At 39.6% G+C, this 24,646-nt stretch overlaps 1 long non-coding RNA gene across 17 annotated transcripts in view; it reads right to left on the minus strand.

Moving 5' to 3' along the window:
* LOC144246137 (uncharacterized) overlaps nucleotides 1–24,646 on the minus strand; it is a 207,838-nt gene that overhangs the window by 105,416 nt on the left and 77,776 nt on the right. For 12 of the 17 annotated variants that reach the window (XR_014955237.1, XR_014955230.1, XR_014955241.1 and 9 more), the window contains one exon: nucleotides 1–24,646. This exon is cut by the window's left edge and continues 26,513 nt beyond it; it is cut by the window's right edge. The exons of the other annotated variants lie outside the window; for them this stretch is intronic. This is a non-coding gene — a long non-coding RNA (uncharacterized LOC144246137). 17 annotated transcript variants of the gene reach the window in all.

A 24,646-nucleotide genomic window follows, 5' to 3' on the forward strand; every position in this document is an offset into this window, starting at 1 on the left:
ACATGGATAAGGATTAAGACTCATTTTGAAAATGTGAAATAAAGTGCAAGAGCAGCAGCAACTCTGCTCAGGAAATGTCTTAAAATATTGATAACTGCATACACCTAGATGAAAAAACATCACATCTGCTCAAGCCATTAAAAAGTCATAGAAATGCATTTGTATCAGACACTTAAAGCTTCCTGCTTGTCTTCTTCCTGTTCCACATTGATTCCATAATGCATTGGCATTGCTGAGTAAGCTCTTGGGAAGTAAAACAAAATATAGTTTCAGAAGCTAAAAAGATTATTTTAAATAGAGTCTGATCAAGTTTGCAATAATGGCAGTAAACAAAATAAAACAAAAAAAAATACCTCCTGAAAGAATTGTTTTTCTATGGAAATCCTAGCCATGCTCTTTTTTTTGATTCTAGGGAAGAATGTCAATATTGAAGTAGCTTAACTTAGTGGAAACATTTAATTCTCATGTGTGTAGCTTTATAAGAGGTCTAGAATGTCATGGCTAATAAATGTCTCAGGTCAGATTAAATAAATCAGAGTGACAGCATTGTAATGGTTTAATTTTATAATCTGCATATAAACTTGGAGCACTGTAGTAGACTTATTCTGATTTATTTATGCCTGTACCAAGATCCATATATTTAGCATCTCACAATTTAATCAAGCTAGGAAAACAAAATCCTCCATGCTCCATTAGTATTCATTATCCAGCTTAGGAGTAAATTCAGCCAGAGTTTCTAAATACTTCCCTTTCCAGGGCACCTGAAAAGATACGAGGCATTCTCTAGGCCTCTACTCTTAACTGACAGAGGAAAAAAAAATAATTAATTGGACATAATGGAATGGGATACAAACATGAAGACAAATTCTTAATATTCTTAGTGTTTGGGAGCTAGGATAGCACTCTAAATATTAAAGATGTGACTGGGTTATAAAATTAAAAAGTACAACCACAAAGCAGTTTAAAAAAAGAACCGTTTGTGTCATGACAGAAAGGGATTCATGATAATTGCTACACAGTCTCTTCAGTTTCCATTTCCAAGCTCTAGATGTCCCATCAGATAAGATCTGTCCTGGAATATAACCGTATTCCTCCATTTCTCACCTTTTACAAACAAGTCAGCCCCAACAAGGAATTCCCATAAATTCCATTCCTGTGAAACCCACAAAGGCTCTAGATTATGCTGGGAAACCACAGCCACTAAGGCAAAGAGTCTTCTTCAAATAAATGACATCAGATCTGTTTCAAGCATATTCAGAGCTGGCAACACACCTCTTCCCATGAACCAGGAATTCTGACTTTATGCTTACTTGCTATTTTGGCATCTTGATAGATACATCAGAATTTTTTTCTGTTCTTTCTCATATTGTTTGTTGACTCATATGTTGCCTAAACTTTTGCTGCAAGACTTAGATTTCCAGAATAGTCATAACCTAATCCAGAGGCTTGGGCTAGAACTGCCAATAACTCACTGCCTCCTCTTTTCCCCACATTGCTTGATATCCTATGATATTTCTTGTTAATAAAAGGATTCTTCGTCAGAAGTATGCCTGGGAAGCAGTATTCCTGCACAACAGAAATACTAAATACATAATATGAAAATAATCTATTAGTCTTTTGTACTATCACCAGTACATTTTTTGAAGATTTTCTGAGAGAAATGGGGGTACAGTTTTGCATGTCCTAAATGCCAAGATAAACTGAAAGATAATGGTAGGGCTATTAAGATAAAGTCACATCTAGAATGCCATTATCTTGAAAAGTGTAATGCAACTCTAATGCAACACAAGGTGGTCAGTTCTCCAGAGCTTGACTAGATACAGCCAAGCAGGACATCCTCTGCATGTATTTATTCCTACACTGTGGTCTACCCCATTACAGTAAATTAATTCACCACTATCATCATCCAACACCAGCAGCTTCTGAAACACCTTCTACAGCAGCTCATTGCAAAGACATTTGAGCATTAACTTACTCCTGGAGTTTATATGAGCAAGGAGGCTGTGTGAAATTGTGGTGGGTGTATTTCTAATAAGTGTACCTGACACATTTGACCCATAGACTGAAGAGTTAACAATGGTTTGAGTACTGTGATAGGGCAGATCATAGCTATTCCAGACACACTTTCACATATAATGGAGGTTATCAGACTTATATTTCTGCTTTGCCTTTATCTCTTTTAAGGTGTATTTTTTCAGGTAAGTAACTGCCATGGGATGTCACCTGTAAAAATCTCACATGAACAAAATATTCAGGACGTTATAAGCCACAAACCATGAAAAGGCCTAGCAGAAGGGAGAAGAGGGATTAAGGAAGAAGTTGGGATAAAGTCCAGCTGTGGGATAAACTCTCTGGGTCTTGTACCTCAGTGATTATGCAGCTAGATAGTTAATGTGCATTCACATACACTCTGCTCAAAAAGTGCATGCTTTTGGGGATGAGAACATTGACTGCTGGAAAAATGCATGGTTTGGAGGGTGAGGACATCTACTTCCTTTTTATATTTGCTATTCTAATTATACTGTCCTGATTTCAAATTAAAGACACAATGGCTTTTGCTTTTCCATTATGTAATTATAGATTTCAGTAAACATTCTTTCCTTTGTTGGTTTGCACTGCACGCAGATTTTTTTTAAAACACAAGAAGCAATCAAAATAAATTCTGAAATCAAAACAAAGAGAAAACAAATGGTGCCTCAGATAGTCCCTTAAAAATTAGCTCTGTGCATCATCCTCGGGCACTTTTGTCATCTGTTGCTATAATAACAGCTCTGATTACACGAACACTCACCAAACTGCACTTGGCTGGCTACAGGGCACTTCCCAGCAGCTAAATGAGTATCTCTGAAGCACTGCTCGCTTCCAGCTCAGTACCAGATTCTGTCCTATCACATCAACAGCCACTGAGCCAAGAAGCAGAGCTTACTTGCACATGGTCTCCATGGTGTTGATGTGTTTCTTCCCCAAACAGACAGATGCAGATTAAGCAATGCATGTCAATCTCATTAGGAGACTGTGAAATGTGCAGAAAGTTTGTTACACACTCATGCAATCATACACATTGTGAACATCCTGTTTATTTGGCCTCTTCTCTGATGATTGGCTGTGGTGTTTCAGCACATTACTGACAGCTGGGAATTGCTCCAATGGAACATGCTTTTCCTATGACAGAGATCCAGAGAGCAGCAGTAACATGTGTCTGCCCATTATTTCAGCCTTACAGAGAAAAAAAAAAAAATTTAAAAACCCCAGCACAGTCTCTCAAATGAATAGCACATTGGTTGTCTAAGCTGGGCTGCAGCACCGCTAGACGGGCCCTCAACGACCTTTAGAGGCCATCTGAGATAATAAATCCTTGGACCTCCAGTTCCGGAATGCTTTGGGCAAGGTCAGGATGGCAAATTTCCCACTTCCACAATATCAGATGTTACGGTAATTCCTTTTAGCTAATGTGTAAGAGCTAAGGAATGTCTTCAAACCTCATCTAGGCCCTGTGGAATCTGTTGAAAATGCATGACAGCTGCAGGCTTTGGCTGGGGTCTGCCTGTGAATATATGAGATTTGGAAGCCTTTCAGACAGGGAAAGGAGGGAATGACTGTACACTCAATGTGTACCATCGGTCTCTCCCCTCCCTTCCCAGCCCCATTTCACACCACACAGCCGTGTCACAGCTCCACGGTCACGGCTGTCACGCATTCTTTACGGCTGAGTGTCGCAGCCAGCACACAAATACAGATGTGCAGGCGTGTGCACCTCCATGCAGGCACGCAAATGAAAAGAGGGATAAAAAGATGGATTTCCGTAAGGTCTGAGAATCGAGTAGCTCCTGCATATTTAATTAAATTGACAGGGAGCAAAGAAGTGAGAAACTAAGCAATGGATTGCTGTTTGATGTGTCTGGATGCCCAAGGAGGGAAGGAATCCCATGTGAATTCTCTTGTTACCTGTTCTCCAGAATTTAGGTCATGCACAAGACTGTGGTCCCCACCCCATATCCTTATTTTCAAGCAAATGATCATTGCCTCCTATACATCTGTTTTTTTAAACAAAAAAGTTCAACATTGGTTATCCTATTTAATCATCTTCACAGTCTTGTGTTTTCCAAGGACTTTATAGTCTCAACTTCTCTAATCCGGCCCTCAGATCCAAGGTCAGCAGTGTGTGTGGGAAACTCCGCTTGCCATGCACGTAAATTACCAAGACACGAGGCATGGGAGGATCAAAACAACAGTCTGGGAGAGATACCTCCCCTGTACATAGCTTTTCCAATCTGGAGTTGACAACCCAAACTAACACAAGCTTTCAACTATTCCTGAATCACTTCAACTGTGTGAAAAGGCTCCCAGCACAAGGGGCTTCTTCCAACAACTGCAGTATTGCACATAGTATTTCATAAACTTTTATTGTATCACACACATTGCCACAGAGCACCTGCATATAGACTGTCCATCTTTTACTTGGAAAACAGCAACAGCCTGCTTTATGTGCAATAATAGCCGTCACAAATTGTTATTACCACCAGTATGAAATGAAATGGAAGAACGGATTCAGCAATATCTGGATACAGTGCACCTGATGGGGAGAGACTTGGAGCAAGTTCTTCTCCCAGACTCCAAAAATGGTCTTTTGTTTCCAAAAGAAGCAAAAAAAGGACTGGTTAGAGAACTTGAAATCAGGACTCGAAAAATGTGTGGGGCTGTCACACACAAGCTGCAGCACAAAGGAAAGAGGAATTAGGAGATTAGAAGTATATTAGTTATAAAGATTAAAGACAGCACACTCATGCATTCTTACAAGCAGCTGAAAAGCAGAGCAAGGCAAAACTTATTAGCCAAAGTCTGCCCACGAGACATAATGGTCTTTGGTAAAGTCAAAATATATTGAAAACTTTTTCCATTTTTTGCTAAAGGGAGAAGGCCTGGAAAGGTTATAATTTGTCCCAGATTTTCATAGGACTGGGAGGAAAAACAATTTCATGGCTGGTTTCAAGAAAAGACAGTTGAAAGGACTTATTTAATTCAGAAAGATTTCTGAAAAATAGAGTTTCATCTACTTCAGAATGCAGATGCTGAATTAGTGAGCTGGAGCTGCTTTGTTCTGCCATATGTGCAACAAGCATCTATTTTGTATTTTGAATGAAGTGAAATTATCACCAACTAAAATACAGCATTATATTTGATTCTGCAAAATATGTAAAGCTCTCTATGTAGGGGCTCATAACCAATATCTACAAACTTAATTTGCTCACACTTCATGGAAGTCTGGACGCTGTAATTATCCTTATTTTTGTACTGTTCACAATGTCAAATATCACCTCAAACAACTCCACCTTCTAGCACTTTACTGGGTTTGTGCTCAATATGGGTGGAAGGAGACTCTGCTGGATTTTCCATTATTTATTAATCTGCCTTCTTCAGGTGGAGGTGCCACCTTGGCTAATCCCTGAGCCCCACACCAAACTGCCTTAACACCTTTTAGCTCTAATGCAGCATCATTACATCAAATGCAGTGGTAGTAAACACAGACAGGTTGTTCTATCCAAGCACGCAAAAAATTAGCATGGTACAATGCTGTTTGGCCCACTGGCATTGTTTTAAACTTTATGTTGCTTTACAGTAGATAAACCTTCCCTTCCAGATTTTGTAATTCCTAGGTGTACACTGGAGTTTCTATTGTTAGTTTCTATTCCTTCTACAAGGAGATATTTTCATGTACAAATTGCTTACATATTGATTTTTTTTTTCCAGCAAATGCTTAGTCAGAGAGCGACAGACACAGCATTTTTTAGTTTATTCACAGATATTCTTCTTTTGACTATGCACAGAAAATGGAACTAGATCATCAAGAGGTGAGGACCCTACCACTCAAACAGATGGAATTCTCTCTGGAAAGAAAGTAGAATGAGTGGCTCTGAACTCATACAAAAGATATAACAATAATAAGTCACTGAATAAAACAATTCCCTTCATTCAGTGATCAAAAGGTCTAAGTCTCCTCTGCCAGGGGAACATCAGGGATAATGGTTCACTTTGCAATTGCTATAATCAACATGAATTGACCACACTGACCTGGTTCTCCAGAGCAGCAATGCTTCAGAGCTGATGTAATCTTAAAACCCAAAGACTAATTATTCATTTGTTATGCCTTGTGGATACAGAAAGCTTCCAATCATTACCAGAGGAGAAGGAAACCCACAGAGATGTGTGCAGAGCTGGTACAGCACCAGTCATTTGAAGTTCCATCCCTTTTCCCAGTTTTCCTAGAAATACGTATGAACAGACCAGTTTTTGCCCAACCAAGAGGGAGCCCTTTATATAGAATCCTTATAAAATATAAAAAAAGCCAAAGAAAAAAAACCATTCCAGTAACACTACTGTAGTGGTTGGTGACATTAAAGCAGGGTATGGCAGCACCCTGTTTTTAAGAAAAAGGGAATGACAGTACACAAAACCAAGCACAACTCGCTTTTCAGTGCGAAAAACTAACCACACCTGATTGATGGACAAATTCTCCTCAGGTAATATTAGTCTGTCTACTGCATTCGACATGGTTTGTAATCCTGACTCTGCTTAATTGGGAGTTTTACTCATGATTTCAGAGGGATTTTACCTACTGCCCTGCTTTTATGCAAACTTCCTGACCCCTGGTAAAGTGCACAAAGAGCCTAAAGCAAAGGAAGAGCTCCGCTCAGAACAAACTTCAAAACCAGCTTATTTTCAAAATTACAGCTACTGGAGAAATATCTTTTTTTCAGAAGTTTACAGACATGCTGGGATTTTTTCTTACTAAATTATAAGCCAATCCTTCCCACAGTCACAGCTGATTTTCTTTCACACTAAAGAATTTTCAACAGAGCTTAATCAATTCAGAAGAAAAAAAAAGTTACTTTAAAAATACACAGAATTCACAAGGATAAACTTTCTTTGTGCAACCTTATCAAATAGCAGAGGATTTTTTTGTCTGATCAGTGGCTCTTTCAATTATGTCACTTGGGCAGATTCAGCACTTTAAAACAACAGTAGAAATGTAGAGGAAATCCATGCATTTAACTTGGTCTCAGGGGATTTCACCTAGATTTACACTGCTGTCAATAAGATGAGAATTTGGCCCATCGTTTAGATTAGGTCATTTTGCAATGTGATAATAGCACTATTTCAGAGCATTCACTCCCAAGAAATGTTAAATAATAGATGCCACTACCCACATCTTTTTCAAATAATGAGGAGCAGAATTCATTACCATTACATAATAAAGACCAAAAAAAAAAAAAAAGAAAAAAAAAAGAAAAACACCACCACACCAGAAAAAATCTATTTATTTAAAATTCTATAAGGCCCATATGGAAATACAGATTTAACCCTAATGCCAGGGAAGTTGTAAAGTGTTTTGACCACAGCAGCCATTTGCCTTTCAACAAGATTATTTTCCAGGCATGGTCTAAACAGATTTTTAAAGGCAAAAAATTATTGCCTATTCAGCTGAGAAATGCTTACTGAAATCCAGGCAATACCAATATCTAAAATATTTCATCTGACAGAATGCCTTCCAAGCTGTTTTTGATATTCATCTTCTAGCTTGCATTTAGAAATGAAGGGAAAAAACCTCTTTAATGACTAAGTAGAAAGAATTTGTAGAGGCCTTTCCAAACTTCTAATTATACAAATAGTCGTGATTCCAAACTGCATGTAATAATTAAAGTAGCATGTTCCACCTCAAGAAAATCCATTTTTCAAATTGGACGTCACCCTTGGTTGCACGGACTGGAAGAACATTTCTGTTTTGTTACATATGCTTTCCATTTGGTGTCTAAAAGTGATACTGCCATATGATATATAAACAAAACAGCAAGCTAGTGGAAAAAGTGCTTTAGAAGAGTGACATGTAAATCTTTAAGGTCTTCTCACAGCATGACAGGTACCACTTTTAATCAGTTTCTCCAAACCTCTACTTGTTCCATCAGGTCATGGGATGGTCATGTACCTGAGAACAGCTCTGAGAGCAACCTGCCAGCACAGGCATTCCCACTTCCTTTATTTCCTTCTCGCAGCCCAAGAACTGCATCCTCTGATCAATTCTTCCACCTCCCTATGTTGAGCAGGGAAGGCTCAGTAAGGGATTTGAAACTGATGAGTTGATCCTGAAGAGAAATCCTCCATCAGCCCCACTCAGACACATAATGGAGTAAGTGTGAGCAGTCTCCCCAAAATCCTGCAAATACCTCATCAGATGCTTCTCTTCACACTCACTTCCACAGGGCAGCCAGAATCAGGATTTTTCCCCTCTGGCACATTTAATGAAAATAAAGAAGTCAAATGTAAGGGTCTCTCATCTCCCATATCACCTGGATGAGTTAGTGCCAATGAATTACCTAAATATTTTAAAACTGGTCTTTCATTTAATTGTTTCAGACTTGCCTTTCAAGCTTGGTAACCCTTGATATATAACCAAAACAAGGTGTTTACTGCTGTTCTATAGGCAAAATATATCAAGTCCATTCCTCAGAGGTCTCCTGTGGGATGACACAGAAAGAATAAGACTGGAGCATGGTGCCAAGCCAAGAGGCACATCCCAAGCAGGATCTCCTCACACAGAATCCAGTTTCTCTTGGCATCAGGCTTCCAAAGAAGCAAATTCTGAAATTTTCCTTTGTGAAGTGAGTGAAGACTGAGGTAAATCCTGGTAATGGATTTGTTTAAGGTTTGTCTCACTAAACTGGGTTTTTCTCAAAACTAGGCAGAACCAACAGCATATACACTTTGTCTGCTCTGACCTAGCTGTACACGTGACTTGTCAACTTTCTTTACATGATCTATTTTTTCAGTAGGAGATATAAAAAGTGAATGATGTTGCATTCATTGCATGCATCCCTAGTAACAAGCATAACATCCAGGGATGAAAATTATTCAAGTATCACTTAAACTTGAGAGTATTTAAAAGATGTGGCCTGGAAAATACAAAAATCCACAACAGCCACAACAGAACATCTACTGCAATCCAAAAATAAGCACAGAAGCAAGGTCTGCAAATTGCCTGCAATTTGCAAAAGGCAAACTTCCTTAGGTAAAAGTAGTTACTATTCAGCATGGCTTGGGTTTCCAGTAAGTTGCTCCCTTGAGATCTGCTTTTATAATCATTCCCGTCTCAGAAAGAAATATAATATTTCCAACAAATCTGTATCAGCAAAATCACGTTGTCCACAAAGCTTGATTGGCTGGCTGGAATTTTCATGTGCACTGTTTTCAATTCAATTGTGTCTTTTGGGCCTCCTCCACTTGCAGGGGAGATAAACAAGAACAATTTTGATGTATACTAATTTATGTCCTTCTGAGCACCGTGAAGCAATAAACCCCAGGAGCCACAGAAGCTTTAACAAGGCCAAAACAAGCTATAAACCAAAGTCTTCAGTGGATTAGTGCAAATCCACACCCCACCAAAACTGACTTACAATATTTCATCTTGCTATAGTGATTCTATATGTACAGCATAAATAATGTTCCCTACTAACCCTCTCTATAATGTAGTTCTTCACCCCATCCCAGGAACTGGTGCTCTGAGCCCAAAACAGAAGTCTCTCTAAGGCTGGGCTGTATTTCATGGCTATTTTAGTTTGTAGTAGCTGGGAACCTACCAAGCTCTTTAGGCTTGTTCCCTGGGAACTAATGTGGAATTAACATCCTCCCAAGATCAGACTGTGTGAATTCTTCTTACACTCTTGATGGCATAATACAAAGTCACTCATATACATGATGCATCTTTTTCTTTTCTTATCAGAGTTACTGAAATTTTAGCTGAAATATAGTGTATTCATTTCCTTCTCTCCCTTGTGGCACACTGAAAGCTCACATCAAATATTGTGAAAACACAGACACGGAAACATGAAAACCCTAGCTAATAAAAATCTTCCTAAGGTGTCTTTTTTTTTTTTCAGCAATGTTGCCATTCTTTAATCATAAACCTCTCATAATTTCAACAGTAAAAATATTAACTCCAGGTATTCATGCAGTCTAGCAACAGGTGAAATAAACTATTAAACTCCTCTTAACAGGGACCAAGCAAACAACAACAAACGCAAATTGGTCCAGTTTGAGACTGGGGGAAACTTAATATCTCAGAATCACATTATGAAATTCTAAAGGACTTCAGCTTCAGTAGAAAGTGGATTAAAAATATTTTTTCCTCAAGATGCTCCAGCATGCTCTACCTAAAGCATTCCAGAAAAGCAAACCATCACACAGTGCTTGAAAACATTCAAACAACAGCTACCTTGATATATCCAAGACAGTTTCATGTTAGAAGGGCAAGGATGCTGAAAAAAGCACATTATATGGAACAGCAAGTCTGGGCTGCAATTCCCTCTTGAGCAAGCTCACTGCTGTCTTCTGATATCCTCTGCTTTTCAGTCTTAATTTGAAAGAAACAAAACACAACCAAATAGAAGCAAATATCCACAACTACCACCACCTCCAGAATAGCGCTTCTGTCTGATCTTTCTTTTTTTGGATCTTGTAAGGAGAACAGCAAAAGTTATGACCAGATGAAATAAATTAACTATGCCACATTTTGACACTGTATATTTATCTAATAATAAAAATACTGATCAAAGAGCAATTAAAATGCATTTCAACCACACACAAAAAAAAAATTAGTGAAAAAAGACAAGGAAAAAAACATAACCACAGACTACAGTAGAGAACTGGAGGGCACAGCTGCCCTCAAGCACTCATGCCCTGCCCAGCTAGAGAAATTATAAACCATTCAAATGCCCCAACAATTAACTCCATAGGCAGAATGCAAACTTTGGACTTTCCCCCACCATCACAAGGCCTCCAGAACTCAGATCAAGAAGTAACAGGTTCAGATGTGAGAAGGCACAGGCTGTAACCACAGAGGACCAGCTGCTGCAACAATCACATTCACAACAACTCTGATCCTAAAGTGCAGTCTTAGACAAGCAAAGAAAATTAATTCTGCCCTTAGATTCACTACAACAAGTATATACTAAAAATAAACTCAACTACCTCCTGGAATAATGAGAGGTGAGGTCTAAGGGGTTCAGATTTATTTCTTACCCTGTACTACACTTGCATCTCACATTTGCACTGTACAGCATCTCTCTAGGCAAAACCCACTGAGACTCAAGCAATTGACACTGCATGTTAATCAAACCAAGGATATAGATCAGTGCAGACAGGATGTAGGAATCATTTACTCAGTGATACATCTCTTTGCTCTCACCCTCCCAAATTTTAGCAGAATCAGGTCAAAACAAATTCCTGAGGTAGGAAGAATCCTTATGTAGAAACACTTTAATCCCTGAAAGAGGAACTGAATGAAACAGCTTTGATCAGAGCAGTTTCCCTTCCCAAGTGCACTGCACCAGAATCCAATCACCCAATCAGCCAGATGCCAGCTTCTTTGTGAAAGGTATCACTCAAAACTTAATGGTTCCACAGAGCTATGGAATTAGGGAACTAAAATTTTCAAAATCAGATTCTCTTTTCTGTCCAAAAAATTATGTGCAAATGTGATGTAATAGGAAAGCCTGACTTTATAATATTTATTTCAGATTACTTTACATAACTTTATGTGAACAGCCTACAAAATTACTTATTGTAAATCCAAATCCTTATTTACAGTGAATTTTTTTTAATGGGCATGGGAAAAGAAAAATACGGAGTGCTTTGATTTTATGAATTGTCAATGGGCAGGATACATTTTTAAAACATAGAATCTAGAAATTCCTAAGAGCTTAGATTCTCCTCCTGCTGATTTGCATTTGCAATGCAGGATTGCATTAGGATTTTTTTTTTTTTTTTTTTTGCTTAGTGACAGACACACTTCTCTATATCTGCAGATAAGCCACACCGCAAAAAGGGAATAAATGCATCCTCCTGCTGCACCCTACCTATGTATTCTAGGAGAGTTTAAAATCATTTCATATGAATTAATATAGAGTCCAAGTACTGCAGTTTAACTAGAGAAGCTGAGAAAGCCAGAAGGCTTTGTTGACTCCCCCTTACACAATGAATATCAGTCACACAATTACACAGAACTCGTAAGCAGAACTGTCCTGCAGGAAATAGTCTGCCAAATAAATTCCACAGTCACACCATTGCAGGTTTTGGGGTAATCCCCAAAAGCACAGCTTTGCACCAAATTCTTGCTTTGTGTAAACCACATGGCAACAGCACTACCAGAATAATGCATACAGGTCTTCAGTGCTTCCTTTTTATTATAATAGGAAGAAAATTGGAAGAACAACAGAAAAATAGCCAAGACATCATACTTACACACTAACCAATTTGCATCACAGGCATCATTGCAAGTGACCTACTGGAATCAAATACCTCATCAAAATCTGCCTACAGAGGAAAAATGAAAGACAAGAAAAACAAGACAACAGTTTCTTAGGCAAGTCCCTTTTATGTTTGCTTTTTATTAGACACCATTGTTCCCATAGCCTGCAAACGCTATGCTGTCCATTCTTCATTTAATTTCCCTGGCAGAAACTATCCCACCTGTTTTATCAAAAGTCTGGGAACAATAACATTGAAAGCCAGAATGGATTTACTTCAAACTGGGGCCACTTCTGGCCATTAGCTACCAGCAAACAAACACCTTTCCTGATGTTCCCCTTATTGAAAAGCTGTGCTTTAGTCAGAAGACGTTGGGATTGTTCAGGGTTACTAAAGTTAAAGAGCAGTAAAATCACTAATAGATGTATTGACTTCTTTTTTTCCATAAAACACACATAAAACCAAAGCATAAAGATCCCAGAGAATGAAAAAAGAGAATGCTTCAATTAAGTCAGCCTTTTTCCTTATGAAGGATTGAAGCAGAAACCTCAGCCTTCAAAATAATTGAGCTGCAATGTATACACTCAATTTTCAGCTTTGTTCGGGTTCCTTTGACTCTGAGCCACCCCACTGCAAGATCCTTTTGTTTTTTAAAACTTTTGGTAATAAAAGAACAATCGTCATCTGTCTGGAGAGGTTCTAATCCCCATTCAAGTACTGCAGGCTTTTTCTGGAACACCTGCACTGACAGTGTCAGGAAAACTCTTGGGCAAAGACACGAAGCTCTGGGGCAGGCACAGACCAAACCAGGCAGAGAGCAGCACTGGCAAAGCCACAGGAATTTGTGTGTGTGTGCACACATGTGTGCGTGTGTGTGCTTGAGGACTCCAGACAAATTTGTTCAGGGATCAATATGGTTTGTGGATACAGCCTTTTCACCACACTACCCCGCTGCTTCCCTGGCTTTGGGGAACAGACGATAATTGGATATACCGCCCTTGAGTAGGAAGCACATAATATGAGAAAGCTGCTGTTAATTCAACACACAGGTCTTTCCCTGAGCTGGGGGACCACTGGTTATGAGCCTCACTACAGATAACCAGAGGTTCCAATTAGGTACCAGCTTTGAGGATTTTATCAGCTGACACTCATAGGAACAACACTATAATCTTCTCAAAGCTTATACAAAAGGCAGACTTAGAAAAATATTCATTTGTTTTTCTTTTGTTTTTTCTTTGGTGTACAAACCTTTGCTTTTCATTAAGAAAGAAATTGAGGGACAAATTTTACCTATGGGCAAGGATATAAGAGGCTTGACTCTGCTCAAATCAAAGTTTCCATCAACATTACTTTGGAAAGAGAAGATATTTTAATGTCTTAGGCCAGCTATCAGCATACCTCAACATACCAGAAAATCTGCTTAAGTAGTTTCAAATTATAGAAAAAAAATCAATAGGCAAATTCTTCATTAAAAAATCTGAATGAGAAAACATTAATAGGAAAACAAGAAAACTGATCGTTTTGATTCTTCAGGTGTAATATAAATACTACAAATACATTATCTAAATATAGGCACAGTGTTGGGCTCCAGCTCTTTTGGGAGTTAATTACAGAAATTGAGTCTGCTACAGGAATGGGCATTTGCTCTTTCCCTATTTCTTAGTTAACTCCAGAGTTGCTATTCCCTATAAAAGTATGAGTTTCAGTTGAGCTGACATACTCTATCACTCACTCTTGTCAGTGTTTCTGGTTGCTGTTTAGCACTTCAGAAAGTCAAGAGACAGCCAAACACCAAGAGCAAAAGTGAAAATAAATGAGCAAAATTTATAACAACTAAGGAAAATAGGAGCTAAGACTGAAGGCAGGGATTTGCTTTTTGCCATTTGCAGAGTGACACCATATTCCAACACATGAAAAGTCATCACTCAACCAGCTGATCTCCTGCCTGATGTTGAGAAATACAGCTGTTCTGCATCACCAAGTTTCCAAAAAGATGACACTGCCATGACATTTTTCATATGCCAGGGTTTTTTTTGTTGGTATTTTAAAACCAAGAGTGCTTTTTCCTGGACTATTCTTTCTTATAATTGAAAAAACTTTTTGACTGCATACATTTTGTGTTTGTGTGAACATGTGCTGTCACTTAGAAGTCTGCACTGCAAGCTACTTTGACACACTAGACCAGTCTACGTGGGGCTTTTGGGTCCATCAGAGGGGTGCACCATATTACCAGTTCTGCTTCACACAGTATTCCCAGCAGAAGGATAAAAAAAAACATGGGATCCACAGCTCAGAGGTTAAATGTTTCAACACTAAATTGGGTGGCAGCTTGTAGCTTTCAAGGATGCAGCTATCACACGCAGGATTCCCTGAGTTATCCTCGGAGCAATGAGAAATAGGGCTTGCAATAATAAATGCAATTGAACTTTGGAAGAAGCACATGATCCTGGTTTGCATGAAAACTGGAGTGAAGCTCTGGTTCTGCAGAATACAACTGGACCTTACCATGTGAATTTATTGAAGTTCCATTCTAAAAAAATTCCCTAAATGAACAGTGCTGTTGGAAAATATTACTAGAAGCTTTCGCTTTTCATCTACAGGGGAAAAAAAACTCCTCAGAAATGTAAGACTTAGAGCAGATGTGAGAGAGAAAATCAGAGACACTTTCCTACACTACAGTAAACTTAACGTCTGCTTGGAGATTAGGATCTCTTTATGCAAAGTGTTTAAACGTAAAATTTCCAAATTAGAAATAGAGAAATAGAAAATCAGTAATGTTTGATGTATATTTACAACTTCAGCCATTAAATAAATGTCATGATTTTTCTAGGACTTACTTATCAATGTGAATGCAGTTCAAAATCTCCTGTTTAGAAAGAGAGCAAAAGCAGGTACAGAAATTGGTTTTGACGATTTGTTATTGCCTATATTAGAACAATAACCAGACTGTGTCATTACTCAGAAGAGACAAACTGATTAAAAGAAGGAGTGACTGTGCCATTAAAACCAGATGAATTCATCAGCTATTTTGGCACTGTACCCCCAGGTCTGCATGCTCTATCTTGCATCCTTTTTGTTGTAATTTACTTCCTCAATTTCAGTATCATTATGTGCAGAATCAAGAGATGCCATTGCATGTTACTTTACGTTTTCTTTTATTTAGCAAGGCCTGCTCAATCTTTTGATAAAAGCTACTATTTTTTGTCATAAGTTTATTTTACTTGTGGGAGGTGGCACAAGTAAACAAGACAATTTGTTCTCTGCTTTAGTACCTCTAATGAGAATTAATTCCTGGAATAAAGTCATTCCATTGGCATTGCTGTTCTAGCAGTCTAGGAAAGAAAACAAGGATGAGGGAGAACATCTTGCATGCTCTTTGACCATCCCCGTCACACAACTGATGAATGCAGTCTTAAGTAAACTGAGAACATACCCAGACTCCACATCACCAATTTCTCATCCAGTGGGAAATCCAGCTTGCATGACCAAGAACATCTGCTGCCACTCAGCTCCAGGATGATAAAATTTATATAAGAGTCTACCTTATGCTGTCAACAATTCTGTTTATCTTCCATTGCACTCAGGTACTGGTTATTGCTAAATAATTATTAAGGGATTTGCACAAAGGGCAAGAATGTAACCCTCTTGCTGATATAGATTCCAGCATATCCTCCCCTCTATGACAACTCTGATTCCTTGTGTAAAAATGCATTTTATTCACATTAAGACATAAGATGCAAATCATCCCTCCCTGGCTGCTGTTTCTACAGTTGCACCAAGACTGGATTCTCAGGAGCTGGAATGTTGCTTTGGAGAGTTACAGGCTGCACAGGCACTTTCAGCATTTCAGCCCATGTTACTTAATGCTTTCACACTGCATTAGAGGCCAGCAGAAGAACACAGTGTTCAGCCCTTAGCACAGCCAAGTTTAAAACCCCTCAAATCTGGTTTGAACTAAATACTTTCATAAATAGGATGTAACCCTTCTTTGCAATGGCTGCAGGACTGAGTTCATCTTTTCAATGCTACAAGAAGAGTTTTTGCAATATAGTTAATCTTGCAACTAGACTCTTACTATTATTATTACTATTATTATTATTCTCCTTATTATTATTCTGCTATTATTATTCTACTAACTAGTGTGAGAGGAAGGATCTGCCCCATTTTAGTCAGGGCTCTCTGAGGGACACCACAGCCACTTCACATGGCCCATGTCTTTCCCCAAAGTAGGTTTATACGCAAACGGCTCCATCACATGTGATTAAACAAGACACAGAAGCATACAGATTTTGCAGCTAATGGTGAATAGCATAAGCAAAACAGAGGTCACCCTCTGTTGTTCCCTCAGAACATTTCCTGGGGTTATTGTTTCAAAAGTAAAAAACATTTAGCTCATGTACTTGACTATCTAGCAAGCCAAAGTCGCAGCATCATCACCAGTGTTTCCTTCTTCCCTCAGGAAGAAAATACAATTCCTTGCTTATATTTCTACAGCTGCCCTTTCTACGTGGTGCTCTACCTTCATCTTCCACATAACAAAACCTCCTTTAGGAGCTCCAAGAGCTTAAAATACTTCATTGAACCTCCCAGCACCTTTTTCCTTTGTTGAACCCCTTACTTGTGCTGATGTGTAGATTCAAAGAATCACTTCGTTTCGCAAAGACTTCCAAGATCATCAAGTCGAACCTTTGGTGTTGCTATCTTATCAAATGAACCATGGCACTGAGTGCCACATCCAGTCCTTTCCTGGACACCTCCAAGGATGGGCACTCCACCACCTCCCTGGGAAATTCATTCCAATGCTTAATGACCCTTTCCATGAAGAAACTCTTCTTGATGTCCAACCTGAAGCCGCATCCTCTTGTCCTGTCACTATTTGCCTGGGAGAACACTGATTGAGAATTCTGATAATGCACACAAACCACCCCCTGGCACCCTGATGAAAGTCATCCTGCCTCTGCAAGTTCTGCTCTACAATAAAGAGAAACTGCAAAAATAGGATATTCTGCTTCAGACCCTTTTCAATACACGACAGAGCGGGGACCGTCCAAAACCAAGCAGAAAGACATTCTGGATTGGTTTCCGTTCTTTTTCTTTGTCTCTGCTTTTTAAGATACTTGCAGTGACTTACAAAACAAGAGATGGCTTTTCCTTCTATTCAGCTCCCCAAGGAATAATGACAAACAAGGAACACCCTGCATCTCAGCACCAGAGCCTGCTTTGCCACTTACTTCCCCTTCCCTGCTGCTTTCAGCTGTTTTCACTCCTGGGCTCCAGTCTCTGGTTTCAACTTCCATAGTATTCTTTATTTTTTAACAGAGCAGTAATTGTACATGTTGAGCATTAGAAACACCAGCCCACTACCAATATAAAACAAATCTGAGAATTAAAATGGCTCCAAAGTGGCCAAACAAAACATAGCAGCCATCATAGTCCATCATAGATTTGCTCTAGAAAGAGGTAATGGACCGGTTTCCAGTGACGTAGTGTTTCTATCAGAAATTTACCAAAACTTTCTGGAACTTATTTCAACAAAGAACTTTAGTTGGGGTGGAATAAATTAGATGCCCAGCATGGAGTGACTTCCATAGTGTGGAGTGCTTTGGCAAGAAAGAGAGGCAATCTAGGAAACCCTCAGCACAGTATTCAAAGTACACTCCTGAGATGGCACATGTCATCTCCACATCCTCCAGTACAAAAGAAATCTCGCTGGGGCCAGGTTCTCCTTCAGGATAGTGCCCTAGCCAGAGGGCTGACTAACTACTCAGGAAAGTCATATTCTTCCCTCAGAACTGGCAAAAAATCCTTTTAAAATAAATTTTGCTTTCATGCTGATGTAGATATCTTCACAACCAAAAAATAAAATATCTGTTTGGCTAGATCACTGCTTCTGTGTCTTCCCTCTTACTGGCAGCTGAAGGTGTCAGTGAATTAAAATGATGCAAAGGCTTCAGGCCCAGTTTGACTCTTCATGAAGTGTGAACAGCCAGGCCACAACAGCATGTAAGTGAGCTTCATTAGTTTGCTTTATCCTTTCCTCCCCTGTGAGGTGGCACTGATCTATGCAATTCTCATTCAGCAGGGAGCCCGGCTGTTGTGTAGACAGTGAGACATTCCAGCTGGTACATCCTGTGGCTGGCTGTCTTCTCCACTGTCTGTTTTAAATCCTGCCACTGAACACCACTTCTGGTGTGAGTTTAATGCACTGATCTCCTTCAAATACAAACCTAATCAAGCCCCAAGTCTCTGAAACACTAAGAATTAGGACAGACTCCTCTGGACTTCAGAGACCTTAAAGCCCAAGGACTTAGAGAGCTAAGAACTCAGTTTGTGCTAAGACCCACAGAAGATCTAACCTTAGAAAAGCTGTCAAGAAAAATTATTAAGTTTAAACAAGTATAGACATCTTAAAAAAGAATGCAAAATTCATTCAGAATCATGAAACAAAAAAGTACAAATCAATCCCATAATATATACTACATCTTTGTCCTATTGGAAACCCTTGGAAGCAGCATTCTGAGTGGCTACAAAGACCTGAGCTCTAAACAACTCCAGCAATTATTCTGTTAAATCCTATTTCAGTGTTAATATCTTCAACAAATGGACACTAAAGTTGTTCCATTAAAACAATTCCAAGCAAGTGAACAGTAAGAGCAATGGCTGAAATAAAAAAAATCATTGGAGTTTCTTGCCCTGAAATTACAGACACTTTACAGAGCAGTCTGCATTGATTCAGAAAGGTCTTTGTCATGGTCATTGAATGTACTCAAGACTCCAATTCAACAGGATGCCTTGCAGGGTAAAATAAACAGAATATGTAACAGAACATGCTGCAGAACTCAGTGTTGTGGGAAATGCTTCTATCTTCGTAGATGCTTTCCACAGTTTTTCTTCTTTTAAGCCTTTCCTGGAATTTCTTATCTTTTCATCTACAAATTCTTATTCTGATATCTTTATGCTTTCTGTTTGACACTTCCTCCTTGTTATAGAAAACATAAAGCACATTAATTTTAAATTTTACCCATCTCAGCCACTGGGCAGATTCTTGAATCACTGCTACAATCATTGAAAAAAAAAAATCCAAGCAAAAAATCCTAGACATCCCAAAAAAGAGAAAACCAAACAAACAAACAAACAAAAAAAAAAAACAGAAAACAGAAAACAAACCCACACACAGGAAAACCCCACCATGATTCTCTATGACTCTGCTGTAAAATTTAATGACACTAAATAGAATTACATCATCAGTCCACAATAGTATGAAATCAAATACAAAATTAAATCTTTCCTGTTAACTTGAAGCATAATTATTATCTCCTACATAATCAGAGAACTTTGCAGGATCATTTGGAACATGCACATGAACTAAATTCCTAGTTTACTTACTAACAAACATGATACATATTAAATAAAGGCCTTACTGTCATAAAGCATCTCAATCTATTAGCACATAGAACTATATTACAAGAACAGAACTGTTTTGTTTATTCATATATATAGTTTTTTAAACCTCAGGAAAAATTGCAGAACAAAGTTAATCACTTAAGATCTGTAAAATTACTTTTTTTTTTTTTTACTTTTAGACAAGCAAATACAAATATTACTTCGACTTTTCACAAAAATCAGGTCTCTACCTTTCTTCTAGAAGCCTGCCTAGAATAAGGAGTGTTGTCTATAACAAATTCAATCCAAGGAGACAAACCAACTTTAAAAAACCAAAGTTAAGTGATTGATAGATTGATCACTGACCAGTCGATATGGAGTGTGCACTATGTGACATTTTTTAAAAACGATTTCAAAATTTCATTTTAACACATACTCCACTAGTAATGAAAAATGTGCTGTCACTGATAAGTGGCCTTACCAGAAGAGTTTGTGGTGAGAGGGCTTTGAAAGAAGGAAATGGAAAGGGTATGGCCTTTCATTACATTAGGTAAATCTATTTGACCACAGAGAGGTTGAGACTCAGCTGCTGAGGTTACAAGCTAAACAGGCCATCAACTTAATTAATGCATGACTTTTCAACCGAGGGCGCGTTTTCGCCGCACCGAACGATCAATGTAATTCTTTACAAGGTTCGCCCCCTGCCACCGGCGCCGCGCCTGGCAGCGCGCCCGCCAGCAGCGCGGCCCCGCTCCGGGAGCGCCTCGGGGAGCGGGCGGGCGGTTCTCAGGCTGCCGGCGGCCAGCTGCGGCCAGCTGTGAGCCGGGGAAAGGCGGCCCGAGCCCCGGCTGCCAGCGGCGTGCCAGATGGTTCCCTTCCCTCGGAAACGCGCGGCGAGCTGCCCCGCCGCTGCCTCGCATGCCTCGCTCCCCGCCCCGGCCCGAGAGGAAAAGGTGGCCAAGTCCGGGTGAGTGTTTCCCACAGGCTTCCAGTAAGCACAGCCTGTGCACCGACAAGGACAGCATCCTGTTCCTCAGTGCTGCCTGAAATCCCATTCTTCCGCCTGGCAGCGCCTGTCCTGTACACAAACCCGGCAATTTTGGATTCCCGGCGCTGTCAAGGGGCTCTTGAAGCTGGGAATTGTTACTCATGCAAAAGTTTTTGTCCTGAAACTTGAAACCAGGTGAAACCTCCCCGTTGCCTCCTTCCCTCCCTTCCCCCAGGCAGCCTCGCAGAAGCTTTTGCCAAGTTTCGGGAGCATTTGAGCACACCTGGGTTGAGCCTCAAAAGCTGAGGAAGGATGTGAAGACGTTGATGGAAATTATGCAAAGCAACACCAAACCCCCCAAGAGGTTTCACACCGCCTCTGATGTGTTCCAAGGCTACTAAAGCAAATATAAGCAATATAACTTCCCAGCTTGTACAAATGTTGCTCTCAAATCTGCGTTTTGGGCCACTTCTGCTGCTGGCTAGAAACGCTTCCAAAATACACCTGTATTCCACTACTTGCAAATTGTGTCATTAAAGTGTAATTTATTATGTTAAGCACAAGAGCAGGTCATAATATCTTGTACATCACTTTTTCTGGAAACCCCTGCACTGGAGGCCCACAGCAGAGCCCATGTGCTCTGGGCCTAATCCTTTAATTTTCTGTCTGACTCCATCCCAGAATACTGACTGCATCCTCTAACTCTTGACTGAAACCTATAGATCCTACTTAACCTAGATTATTCGTTCTTTTACTTTTTTTTTTGATTATTCACATTTTGTTTTGTAGGCGTTAAGCAGTAAAAGGGAATTATCTAAACAGAAATTATACCTTCAATGATAACCATAGCCAAGGTGTGGGTGCTCAGCTCTCATCTTGTTCTTTCAGAACAAACCATATGTCCTGAGAAGGGCAAAGGAGCTACACAAGTCTAAATAAAGAGACGAAACCCTGTGTAGTGAACAGAATTTCCTTTAACTATATATCATTTATTAAGTAATTAGCATTACATATATGTTATTTCTATAACATTGAACATAAGCATGGGGAGTACTTCCTGTCTGTCTTTATTACAGGATATTTAAACAGAAAAGAAGCGTAGGAAATTTGAAAACTTGTTTTTCAGCACTAAAAATCCCACCTGCCTAATTCATTGCCAGTTGAGCTTCAGCAACCCAAGTCAGGCAGATTCCTTCTCCGAGAGCAAAGCTGGGATTTTTCTCAATTCACTTTTTTCCCCCTTTATTTACACCGGAAATTGATTTTATAGAAGGAAAGAATTGACCATCAACCACCACTTCACACTTTGGTCAGGGAGAGCAGTTAAGACCCATCACTTCCTTTGCCTTTGCCTGTTTGTGCCCTTCAACATCACCCTTCGCTCACCCACCTGACAGCATCAGCACTCAGCTTTCTCTCTCTTCTCCCTCAGGATCCCTGCTTACATGTTCTGTGACACTAAGGGGGGAACGCTTTTTTCACTACAGAGTCCCATAGTGCCACAACACAGAGGTTCAGCCAACCAAAGAAGCTGCTATCCCAGTGAAAGTCCCACAGAGAAAACATGGAATTTTAATCTACTTCTGACTCATATCCATACTGTAACCCCAAGTGCCTCAGTCTCCTTGCACAGCTAAGTCTGCTTTAGCTTGCTGTCTGAAAAAACAGAGGTGGGACACATTTGTGCCCAAGACACAATACTTGTTTAGACAACGGTACAACTGATAACTATTGACCCAGAGCTGCAGAGATCTGCTGTAAATTATAGTTTATGAGAGTTTCCTGGCATAATCTCACCTCCATTACAAGCACGTCTGTGTGCATCTCTTCCTGTGTCACTAAGAGCGGCTTGGTCTGGGAAAGCCAGATCAATGCCATCCCACTGGGAGCCAGAGCTCGCTTTTCAACATAATAAGAATGGGTCAGACAAAGCATCCTGATTTACTCAGGTGGAAGGACTTTTTCAGAGAGGAATGGAAAAGGAGTGGGTGCGGTGGCTTATGCTAATTATCATCTATTTATTTTGGGAGATAAGCTACTTATACATGGTATGTTTGGTTTGGATTAACTTAGGCAGACACAGAATGACTGTCCACAATTTGACCTTGACATGAGTAACTGGCCTTTGGCAGAGAGGGGGGACATTGACAGATACTGCCTGAAGAAAGGGATCAGTCACAACCCAACTGCTGCACAAGTTGCTCTGGGCAACGCATCGGGGCTGGGAAACACTGGCTGGAAATGGCAAAGGGAGCAGGGGGAAAAATATGAACGGTGGTCGGAAAAATCGGAAAGCAGAGGAGCGAGGTTGACCAGGGGTACAGACACCTCCTGTTAATGTCATTTGTTTTGGAATGACAATGTTTGTACCGAGCTGAACTCGAGGACAGGAAAAGGCAGACAATAGCACAGAGCTGCTGCATTGTTCGCCCCATGTGCTCTTTTCTTTCCCCTTGGCTTACCCAGCTGATCATTATGTAACCAATCAACTGGGCTAATTTTCAACCTGTCCAGGATATTCTCAATTATGTATTCTTCATAGAATGTCATGGTTTATTTTTAAAAGGCCCAGAATATTTCCTGTGATTAATGTCTGGATTAGTCGTTGTTTTACAGGGTATATAGACTTGGGTAACAAATGTTAATCCTGACTGAAAGGGCGGTTCAACACGAGCAAGCTTTTAATTTAAGTATCTTAACAAAGGGATTATATATTCTTCCCCTTCCTTACAAGTCTTCAGAGGAAAAATACAGCAATGGCAGATGAAGTGGGTCATGAAACACATTGTTTTCTGTTCTGGGAAGGTTTGCTTAAAAACCAAGCAGATTTCAAAATGACAAAACAATTTTTCCTGGCAAGTTTGGTATCAGGCTTTGTTTTGCTAAACCTGATTATGTACTTTGGCTGCTCAGCCCAGGCATATGTTCCAAACCAATTTAGTCCCTGCTCAGAATGAGTCTCCTTATTTGTCCAACAGCTTCGGAAATAATTTTTTCATGCTGACTTTGAGTGACCGTTTAGCACACACTGCAAAGGTATTCCAGGGACAACAGACCTCTGCAGTAACTGAAGGCCCAATACAAGACTACCTTTTTTTTTTTCTTTTTTTTTACTCTTCTCTTCAAGATGCATTAATAAAGCTCTTTTCTTTGTTTTTAAACCTGCTGGCCACATTGCATACATTCCAAGGGAAGAAATGTCAACCCTTTTGTCAAGGTTGCAAAATACTACAAAGGTGGACAAAGGGGTTAATTTTTTTTTTAATGGTCATGATGTTAAATACAACCCTCAATTCCATGCATTAGTACAACATAAATTTCTTCAGATGTATAAAACTCACAATTTAAGGTGGGAAAGATGCCCAGATCTGCATAAACTCTTCCACATCCTCTTACAAGATTTTAGTTGTTCTGTTTAGACACTTTTAGTGCTCTGTCCAGTTTCTGCTTCTGAATGGGAATATTTCTAATGTTGACTTCACACATGCTGGATTGGTGGGGAAGAATGATGCATAGGTCTCAATAGCTAGAACCTCCCCTTCATGTTTAGCAGACAACTTTCTCAGACTCAGACATTTTCATGTTGGCAAAATTACCAAAATCCTGACAAATAGCACTGTATCTTTTAGAAGCACCCCTTCACTAGCACTAAGTACTCCCCCTCACTGGCATTCATACAATTCCCTTAGAGCAAACATTTAGTGGACATCCTCTTCTATTCCTCCTGAGAGAAATTTGCAAGAACACAACACAATTGTATCTGACATGAGAGCAATGCATCTAAATATGTGAGAAATTAAGAACAAACAAGAAAAAGTAATGCCTGATTTGGACTAGAAGCAAGCAAACCAGAACTGGGACTAGAGAAATTAGGTCTCCCCATGATGAGGAAATCGTGGGTTGCCAAGCTGCTCAGCTAGCCACCTCTGCTGTCCTCCTTGGCCACAAGGAACACATTTATTAGCCTAGGAAAACCTA

The sequence above is a fragment of the Lonchura striata genome, chromosome 4 (genome assembly GCF_050655825.1).
Source record: "Lonchura striata isolate lonStrDom1 chromosome 4, ASM5065582v1, whole genome shotgun sequence".
In the NCBI taxonomy this organism is placed as follows: Eukaryota; Metazoa; Chordata; class Aves; order Passeriformes; family Estrildidae; genus Lonchura; species Lonchura striata.